The sequence below is a fragment of the Orcinus orca genome, chromosome 14 (assembly GCF_937001465.1).
Source record: "Orcinus orca chromosome 14, mOrcOrc1.1, whole genome shotgun sequence".
Lineage (NCBI taxonomy): Eukaryota > Metazoa > Chordata > Mammalia > Artiodactyla > Delphinidae > Orcinus > Orcinus orca.
In genome coordinates this window covers 83866003-83875111 of record NC_064572.1, presented here as the reverse complement: position 1 = coordinate 83875111, position 9109 = coordinate 83866003, and the positions used below count along the sequence as shown (strand labels likewise).

General features: G+C 41.8%; 1 pseudogene; it reads left to right on the top strand.

Annotated features, from left to right (window-relative positions):
* The first annotated feature begins 307 nt into the window (after window positions 1-307).
* LOC117199948 (uncharacterized) lies at window positions 308-407 on the top strand (annotated as a pseudogene).
* Window positions 408-9109: the final 8702 nt, after the last annotated feature.

Sequence of the window (9109 nt, the reverse complement as noted above, 5' to 3'; positions counted from 1 at the left end):
TGTAAAGAAAAAAAGGATATAATATTGAGCAACGTTAATATTAAATTTCCTACTTCTCCTTCAAATCAATTAAAAAATATGTTCAGGGCATGTTAGACATGGTCACTTTCTGTGTACAAAGAAGCATGTATTCGAAGCTATATTAGGAAACAGCCTTTCATTTCCTGTATGGGACTAGAGGCTGGGAGGGGCGTGGCGAAGGAAAATACAGCCATGAGGGTGTGTCTGTATACTTACATGTCTAAAACTGATGGAAAATTTTACATAAGTCAGGAGACCTAAGACTCGTGTTAACAGTCAATGACTAGTGCTCGCTTCAGCAGCACATACACTAAAATTGGAACGATATGAAGATTAGTATGGCCCCTTCATTAAGAATGACATGCAAATTCCCATTCCATATTTTTTTATTAATTAATTAATTTATTATTTTTGGCTGCGTTGAGTCTTCGTTGCCGTACGTGAGCTTTCTCTAGCCGCGGGCAGCGGGGGCTACTCTTTGTTGCGGTGCGTGGGCTTCTCATTGCGGTGGATTCTCTTGTATCGGAGCACGAGCTGTAGGCACGAGGGCTTCAGTAGGTGTGACACACAGGCTTAGTAGTTGTGGCTCACAGGCCCTAGAGCTCAGGCTCAGTAGTTGTGGCGCACGGGCTTAGTTGCTCCGTGGCATGTGGAATCTTCCCAGACCAGGGCTGGAACCTGTGTCCCCTGCATTGGCAGGCGGATTCTTAACCAGTCCGCCACCAGGGAAGCCCCTTTATTTTTTTAAAAAAAAGGTAACTATAGGGTGTGATAGATGTGTTAACTTTATTGTGGTGATCATTTCAAAATGTACACATATCATCATGTTTTACACTTCAATATATACAATTTTATTTGTCAAAAAAGAAAAAAAAATGATGACTTTTCTAACATACTGTGTTTTACCTGAATGCTAACTGCTCTGAAGACAAGGCTCATTTCCTTGTCCTCTACAGCACTGAGCACAGTGCCTGGCATGGAAAATGTACTCAATTAATATTAAATCTAAAATAACTATTGTACAAAGAAAAATATAGTGAGAGTTATAAGAGAGGTGTAAACGTAACATCCACAGAGGAAGCATTGGCAAGGCTTCAGGTCAGAGGCTGTGTGTTGACTGGAAGCTTCTTCAGGACAGGATCCTTCAGTTCCTTCTTTCTCTCCTGCCACCAGCTCTGTGCTCTATTTGTGTCTAGCAAGGACTCAGTGCTGGACATTCTAACTGGGGAAAGTCTGTTAAACAAAGGAAGGAAGGTGGGAATTTGTAAGTTGTGTTGGGTGAGCAAAAACAGTTGGGCTAGAACAGCACGACCCAGAGGACTAAGTGCATTCCATAGGACCCTAGCTGTGTGTGATTTGGGGTAGGGAAAGATAGTGTGAAATTACTAAGTTTAATCCCAGACATACTGAGTTTTCTTATTAATTAGGAGCAATCTGCCAACTTTCTGACTATGCATCCTTGTTTAAGAATAGTGCTGTACAGGGCTTCCCTGGTGGCGCAGTAGTTGAGAGTCCGCCTGCCAATGCAGGGCGTGCCCCGGTCCGGGAAGATGCCACGTGCTGCGGAGTGGCTGGGCCCGTGAGCCATGGCCGCTGAGCCTGCGCGTCCGGAGCCTGTGCTCCGCAGCGGGAGAGGCCACAGCAGTGAGAGGCCCGCGTACCGAAAAAAAAAAAAAATAGTGCTGTACATCAGCATTTCTCAAACTCAGCATTTCTCAAACAGTGTTCTGTGAGTTATAAAGAGGGAGGAAAAAAGGTTATTTAACTAAGTTTGTAAAATGCTTCTGGTTCTCTTGTGTTGAGAGCGTTACAATGTACATGAACATATCAAGGGTTCTGAGAAGCCTTGTCCTGAAGACACCTGTATACCTTTTGTAAACCTGGTACTCCCCCAAATTATTTGAACCCGAACCAACTTTCCCGTAGCATCTATTAGCATACCATGGGACATGACTACTGCCGCATGTCTGTAATTCCTCTACTACAAATTCTTTTGTATTCTGTTGGCCACAGGAGTCATAAAACCATATATAAGGGATCCAAGGGGACTCATTGGTCCGTACCTTTGTCTTTAAGAACAAACTTCAATTGTTTAGATAAGTGAGAACTCTTCCTGTATTTAATGAGTTTCTCAGCTTCACTTGTTCACCCATCTTATTTTGTCTGCCACCCTCATCATGGCAAAATTCTCTTATCTATTTCCTAGAAACGTCTCATCCTGCCCTTTAAGAGACTGAGACAAGATGGTTTCATAATCTTGATGCTTCTCTCCTCAAACTGGTTCACTTGAAACCTCAGCTTTCCCTTCTCCAGATTCAAATCATTCTATTTTCTTCTCAGGGGTTTTAAGGTGTGGCTCCTTTTGGTTATTGAGGTATAATTGACATATGACATTATGTTAGTTTCAGGCGTACAACATAATGATTCAATACTTGTATATATTGCAAAATGATCACCACAATAAATCTAGTTAACGTCCATCTCTACACAGTTACACTTTTTTTTCTTGTGATAAAAACCTTGAAGATCTACTCTCTTAGCAACTTTCAAATATACAATATTATAAATTACTGTCACTGTGCTGTCCATTACATCCCCATGACTTTAATTGGAAGTTTGTACCTTTTGACCCCCTTCACCTATTTTTCCTGTCCAACCTCTGGCAACTATCAATCTGTTCTTTGTATCTATGAGTTCAGTTTCTGGGTTTTTTTTAAGACTCCAAACATAACTGGGATCACACAGTGTTTGTCTTTCTCTATCTGACTTACTTCACTCAGCGTACTGCCCTCAAGGTCCAGCCATGTTGTCACAAATGGCAAGATTTGCTTCTTTTCTTATGACTAATACTCCATGATATATTATATATATATATATCACATTTTCCTTATCTGTTCATCCATCGATGGACACTTAGGTTGCGTCCATATCTTGGCTATTGTAAATAATGCTGCAATGACTATGGAGGTGCATATAACTTTTCCAGTTAGTTTTTCCATTTCCTCCAGATAAATACCCAGAAGTGGAATTGCTGGATCATATGGTACTTCTATCTTTAATTTTTTGAAGAACCTCCATACTATTTTCTACAGTGGCTGCACCAATTTACATTCCCACCAACAGTTCACGTGGGTTCCCTTTTCTACACATTCTTGCCAACACTTGTTATTTCTTGTCTTTTTGATAGTAACCATTCTAACAGGTGTGAAGTGATAACTTGTGGTTTTGTTTTCCATTTCCCTGATAGTTGTAGCTCCTTCTTTCTCCATTCCAGGATCCTTTTAGATCCTCAGAAGTGAAAAATTGTAGAACTGGGAAAGCTCATTTGGTGAACATCTGACTAGTATTGAATATATTTGCCACATGCAAAATTAAGTGCTTCATCACTGACTGGTATTAAATGTTATAATTCTGATTGCTACATTAATCCCTGTTATACTAAACCCTTCCCATCTTACACCCAAGCAGTTTATTTTTCTTCCTTAATTTTCCTCTTTTCTTTGGCCCCTACTGAGTCTCTTCTCCTACCAAGGTAATTTTTGATTCTATTATTATATTCTAATAATATTTTTCAAGATGATGATCACTAATTCTACTTCTTTAGATATACGGTCTCTCAACTAGGATGATGAAAATCAATTGTTTCTACCATTAATTAAAATACTGAAATTTGTGAACTGTTCACCTTGTTCATGAATAAAAATAGATCCAGATAACATCACCCTCATGCCCTCTAGTCCAATACAGTTTCTCAAGTGGGAGAGAAAGGGCTAGGTTTACAGGCTGGGAATTACACACATCTCACAGCCTCTGCAATAAGTAATCTGGGTAAACCACAGAGGTGTGACCCATGCGAAGACCGTCAGTCATATCTGCTGAAGAGAGACAACATTAAGAAAAATGGTTTACATGAATTCTGTCTCATCCTACTTGGGGTGAGACTCTGAGCATGTTTCTCTTGTTGTAGTCAGTAGGAAATAACGGGAATAACATTGGAGTCAGGGGTTAGAGTTCAAGTCCTAGGTCTAATCACTCAATAATTATGTGGCAGTGGGAAAATGAATTGATCTGACTTCCCATTTTCTCATCTGCAAAATGGAATGACACTGACAATATTATGAGGATGAAACACTGTAACATATATAAAAGCCCACTACAAAGGTAGGGCATTATATATGACAGTGGTTTCCAGTGTTCCAGAACTAGAAACCCTGTGAAAGGGCTGGAGGGCCATTGAGACTGAACCTAAAAGGCTGCTGCCTCTTGGGCCCTACAAACACTTTGATCAGAGCGGAGCCACCTTGGTCTGTTTTGCAAATTGGGCTTCCAAATAAGAATTCCTTTGAAAGATTTCACTGAATAAAAAGGGAAAGAAGGTTGAAAACAACTGATAACAAAATATTAATCCAAGTAATTACTATAATTACAAAATGGTTATTTCATATTTGTGCATATAATATTCAGATTTGTATGTGTAAAATACACATAATCTAGAGGTTTATACATTCTTATATGTAATGTACAAATACTAAAAGTAGTGTAGTGTATAAAATATCTTGCTGTTCACAACATCACCGTGAAAACCTATGTTTTGACTCTCAAAAGATGGTAGCTTGGTTTTTTGTTCTTTAGAAATAAACATATCAAGTGATGCTGTTTATTAAATTGCATGGTATGAAACAGTATCATACATGACACATATACATGACCAGCACAACCAAACATTACGCTACACGAGTTCCCTTAATTACTGGCTGTCGTACTGAGGATAAATTGTGACATGAGGTAGAGACACAATAGGCATCAAAATAAAAGGCAGTTATTCAGAATGAAATCACAGTATGAAGGACCTGAACACTTGTGTGCTTTCAAATTTAAATCTAAGTTTATTTTGGTTTAAAAATAAGGATGAAAAGGTGAATTTAGTCATCTTAGTCCCTTAATTTTGGAAATGTACAATCTATCATTTAACATCTATGGTTGTTTTCTAATGCAATGTTGATTTTTAATTCAGATATCAGGACTTTTCCATCAGTCTATACCATATTTTATGCTTCCACATGGTTATTTTCTCTACCTTTCTTCTTAGTAGATAAATTCTTCAAACCAGCTTAATATTAAGATAGTTCCTCAGTCTTTTTTATTTTAATTAATTTAACTTTTCCTCTTTAACCTTTGCATATCCTCCATAAGCCAGAAAGATTTTGTCAAGCTTTAACTTCTGTGATTTGTATTATAAAAATGTTAAGGGCTTCCCTGGTGGCGCAGTGGTTGGGGGTCCGCCTGCTGATGCAGGGGGCGCGGGTTCGTGCCCCGGTCCGGGAGCATCCCGCATGCCACAGAGCGGCTGGGCCTGTGGGCCATGGCCGCTGGACCTGCGCGTCCGGAGCCTGTGCTCCGCAACGGGAGAGGCCACGGCGGTGAGAGGCCCGCGTACCGCAAAAAAAAAACCAAAAACAAAAATGTTAAGTCTAGGGACTTCCGTGGTGGTACAGTGGATGATACTCCACACTCCCAGTGCAGGGGGACTGGGTTCAATCCCTGGTCGGGGAGCTAGGTCCCACACGCATGCCGCAACTGGGAGTTTGCATGCCACAACTAAGGAGCCCGCCTGCCACAACTAAGGAGCCCGCCTGCCGCAACTAAGACCTGGTGCAACGAAGTAAATATTATTTTTTTAAAAAAGTACTTCTTTAAAAAAATTAAAGTATTAAGTCTAAAGAATAATCTTTCTTCGGCACACTATGGAGTTTACCCTGGAAACTGCAACATGCCCTCCACTTTTTCTGTCTCACTCTTCCTGTTTGAAGATCACCAATTTTAGAGAATACAGTGTTAAGAATAAGATGTACACAAACTTGAAGTAACCTTGTCAGGCATGCTATTTTGTAGTTGCAGCTAATCTTCTCTGGGCTAGACCTTATGGAGTTCTCCTCGTGAATTTTATTTTCATCAGAAATGCCTTCTCCTAAAAATGTAAAAAACAAAACAAAACCAAAAAATCGACCTAACCCAAGGGATGTAAATGATGTAGAACATTTTCTTTTAAAAATGAAATGATAAATTCACCACTTTATTTGCATAATCAGTCAATGCTGGAAATATTGTGATAAGCTTGTAACTTTAAGCTTCCAAGATGAGATTCTGTTTCCAGGATGGAAGCGCCATATTTTTACCCCAAACCTTTCCTCTTTTCATGCCGTATTCTAGGATACACTTCCAGTCCATGATCTGAATTTAGGTCTGGCGTGGATTTAGAAATTTCATTAATTAACAAGCCAGGTTCTGGTTGATTTCTTCATAGAAGTCTGTCTACCCCTTCAGATTGTCTGGCGAGCTCATTCATAGGAGTTTGGGAATGTGTGGTGCCTTGGATTGGTCCAGGGCTCTGAAACCTAAGTCACCCATTCTGCACAAGAAGCTGAACGTTAAGACCTTCCCCAAACACTTGCGCAAACAGGGACCTGTTTACAAAATGACTCCCAAAGCCAGCAGTCTCTCTGCCAGCACTTGTCTGTCAAACGTCCAAGTTCTGAGGTACCACAGCCGCTTCAGTTCTCCATGTTTCCCAGGCCACCCAGCCTGGGGAGAAAAGAGTCACAATGACAATCATAAAACAGATCTAATTCTACCCCCTAGGGAGTCGAGAAACCCTTGCACTGTTTGCCATGTTCCTCCCTTCCTTTCCAGCTGCTGTGACTGAGGTCTCCTGCTGCTCTGGGGCCCTGCTTCACTCCAAGTTCTCTTTGAGTTCATGGTGACCTGGGTTTTGTCCCACCACAGCAAGGTGACAAAGCTCTGGGCTGGGGTAAATGTAAATGACACACTCCTGCTAACCCCCAAGTCCTCTTCCTCCACCGGGAGCACAATCCTGTAACTGTTTTGTCCGGCATTTACTTATAGGTGCGACAGCACTGCAGAGGTGAAGGGGTGGAGGGAAGAAGGGCGAAAGTGGGCCAACCACCGATGATGGGGATTGGCAGGCTGAGGTCACACCTATTTGGGCAAGTCAGAAGTTTATAGTTAATCTACCCCCTTAAGCAGATAATCTTACCCAAATCAGCATCTCAAAGAAATCGTCCAACCCCAGAAGTGAGATGCATAGTGGTGAATAAAACAATCACTGACTCTCTTTAGAATTCTAGAAGGATCCAGACTTCCCTGTGGTTGCTTACAAGCTGGCGCCTTGGACAACTGCCCATGTGGTCAGGTGTCACTCGGTCTCAGCCTCTGCCCACGTGAGAAGTCACTTTCTCTCCCTCCCAACGAGTTCATCCCCCTCAGGACCTGGGATCCCTTGTGAAAACATCCCGGTGGGGCCTGACTGCCAGAACTCCTCAGGGAACAGTGGCCACGGGTCCTCAGGCTGGGCCCTACAGCTCTAAAGGATTCCTGGGTCAGGAAGGGAGACTCCACAGCCAGCTCCTCCTGCAGGAGCGCAGCTGGGGCATGGGTGGCTCCGCGGCTTCAGTTGGGTCACTGGGGACGGACACGAACGGCTGCTGCACAGTGGCAGGAGGCAGTGACCGCCTGGTCACAAGGCAGGTAACGGCAGCAGTTAATGGCTACCGTGTAATGACTGACACGTAAAGACTGCTGGGTAGTGGCTGCTGCCCAATGGTAGATGGGCAAAGACTGCTGGGCAATGGCTGCTGCACAATGGTGGGCGGGCAAAGACTGCTGGGTAATGGTTGCCAGGCAATGGCCTAGCCCCTGGCCTAGGCCCCGCCTAGGCTCAGCCCGCGTCATGGGTAAGATGAACACGTGGGGTTTAGTTCCCCATGCGGCACGTCCTTGGTGAGTGCTCGTCATCTGTGACGCCCCTCCCTGAACACAGTAAATGCTTTAATCTGTGAAGGATGCATTAACAATTTCTAGAAAGATAATGCCCACCCACCCACCCTTTTTTCCACCATTTTCATCACCACCTTCCCATGCGCTGCTTCACTGTGAGCTTATCATCATTCCTTGGGCCACTTCAACTGAAATTCAAACAGAATTGTGGGCACATTCATTTTTTATCTCTGTCCAATTAACTATAGCCTTGTTAACAAATTTTAAAATAATACAAGTAAACGTTACCCAGATAACCTCTTTATAGACTTTAACCCACTCAGTAAACTAAATGTCAAACGAGAAGAGAAAAATATAGATACTCTGTCAATATAGTTCGTGTGAATTTTCTCTCTACCCAGGTCTGTTTTGAATGGGGAAAAACAATGAGCCTTTTGGGTTTTTTTTTTTGGTAGTGCGTTTTATTGCTAAATACAAATATTTAGGATAAGGTAAACAGGTAACATTTAGAAATCGTTGCCCAGAGATAAAAATCACTTGCCAAAGCTTGCATAGCAAGGAATAGCAAGACTAGAGCAATGTCCTGAACGTTCTGTTTTCCTGCTCAGTGCCCACATTTCCCCTCTTGATACCTGTCAGAATTTATATATAACAACTGAAAGTTCAAGCATTATTTTCTAAGTTAAAAAAGTGGAAACTTTTAGAGGAAGCTCAAAGGCTGTGCCTTGATTAGCATAGACAACTAGTTTAGAATCAGTGGTAGTATCTCTCTGAGCAAAATCTTCCAATTTTATTCTTGTCACTCCCTGGGAAGCAATTGCAATTGTGGGTGCATTGTGCTCTCTGGTCTCCTTTGATCTCTTTATTCAGATCTCCTGTTTACTGTATTAAAACACTTCACTCCATTCATCAGCCAATCTTTGTTTATCACATCAGATATTTTGCACCTTTGTTTTAGTCATGTGCACAAGGGTGCATTTGGCCTTATTTATGAGTTCTCTGACAAAGATGAAATTTTATTTTTCTCATCTTTTGGAAGAGTTGTGCTATGCAGATTAGGCAAGTATCGATTTTTTTTCCCCCTCTCTCATCCCTCCTTTTGGATGCAGAGTCAAGTTTCCTTGCTATGATTCTTGTTACTGAGAAAGGAAAGATTATCTCTTTGGAGATGTTTGGAGGAGCTGGACATTCCATTTTATAATGACGGGTCAAGATGTATGGATTTGTGACAGCCCCTGTCCTGTTCTGATTCTCTCTGGAATAGGGACGATGGCCTTTTCTTTCTTTTCCTGGC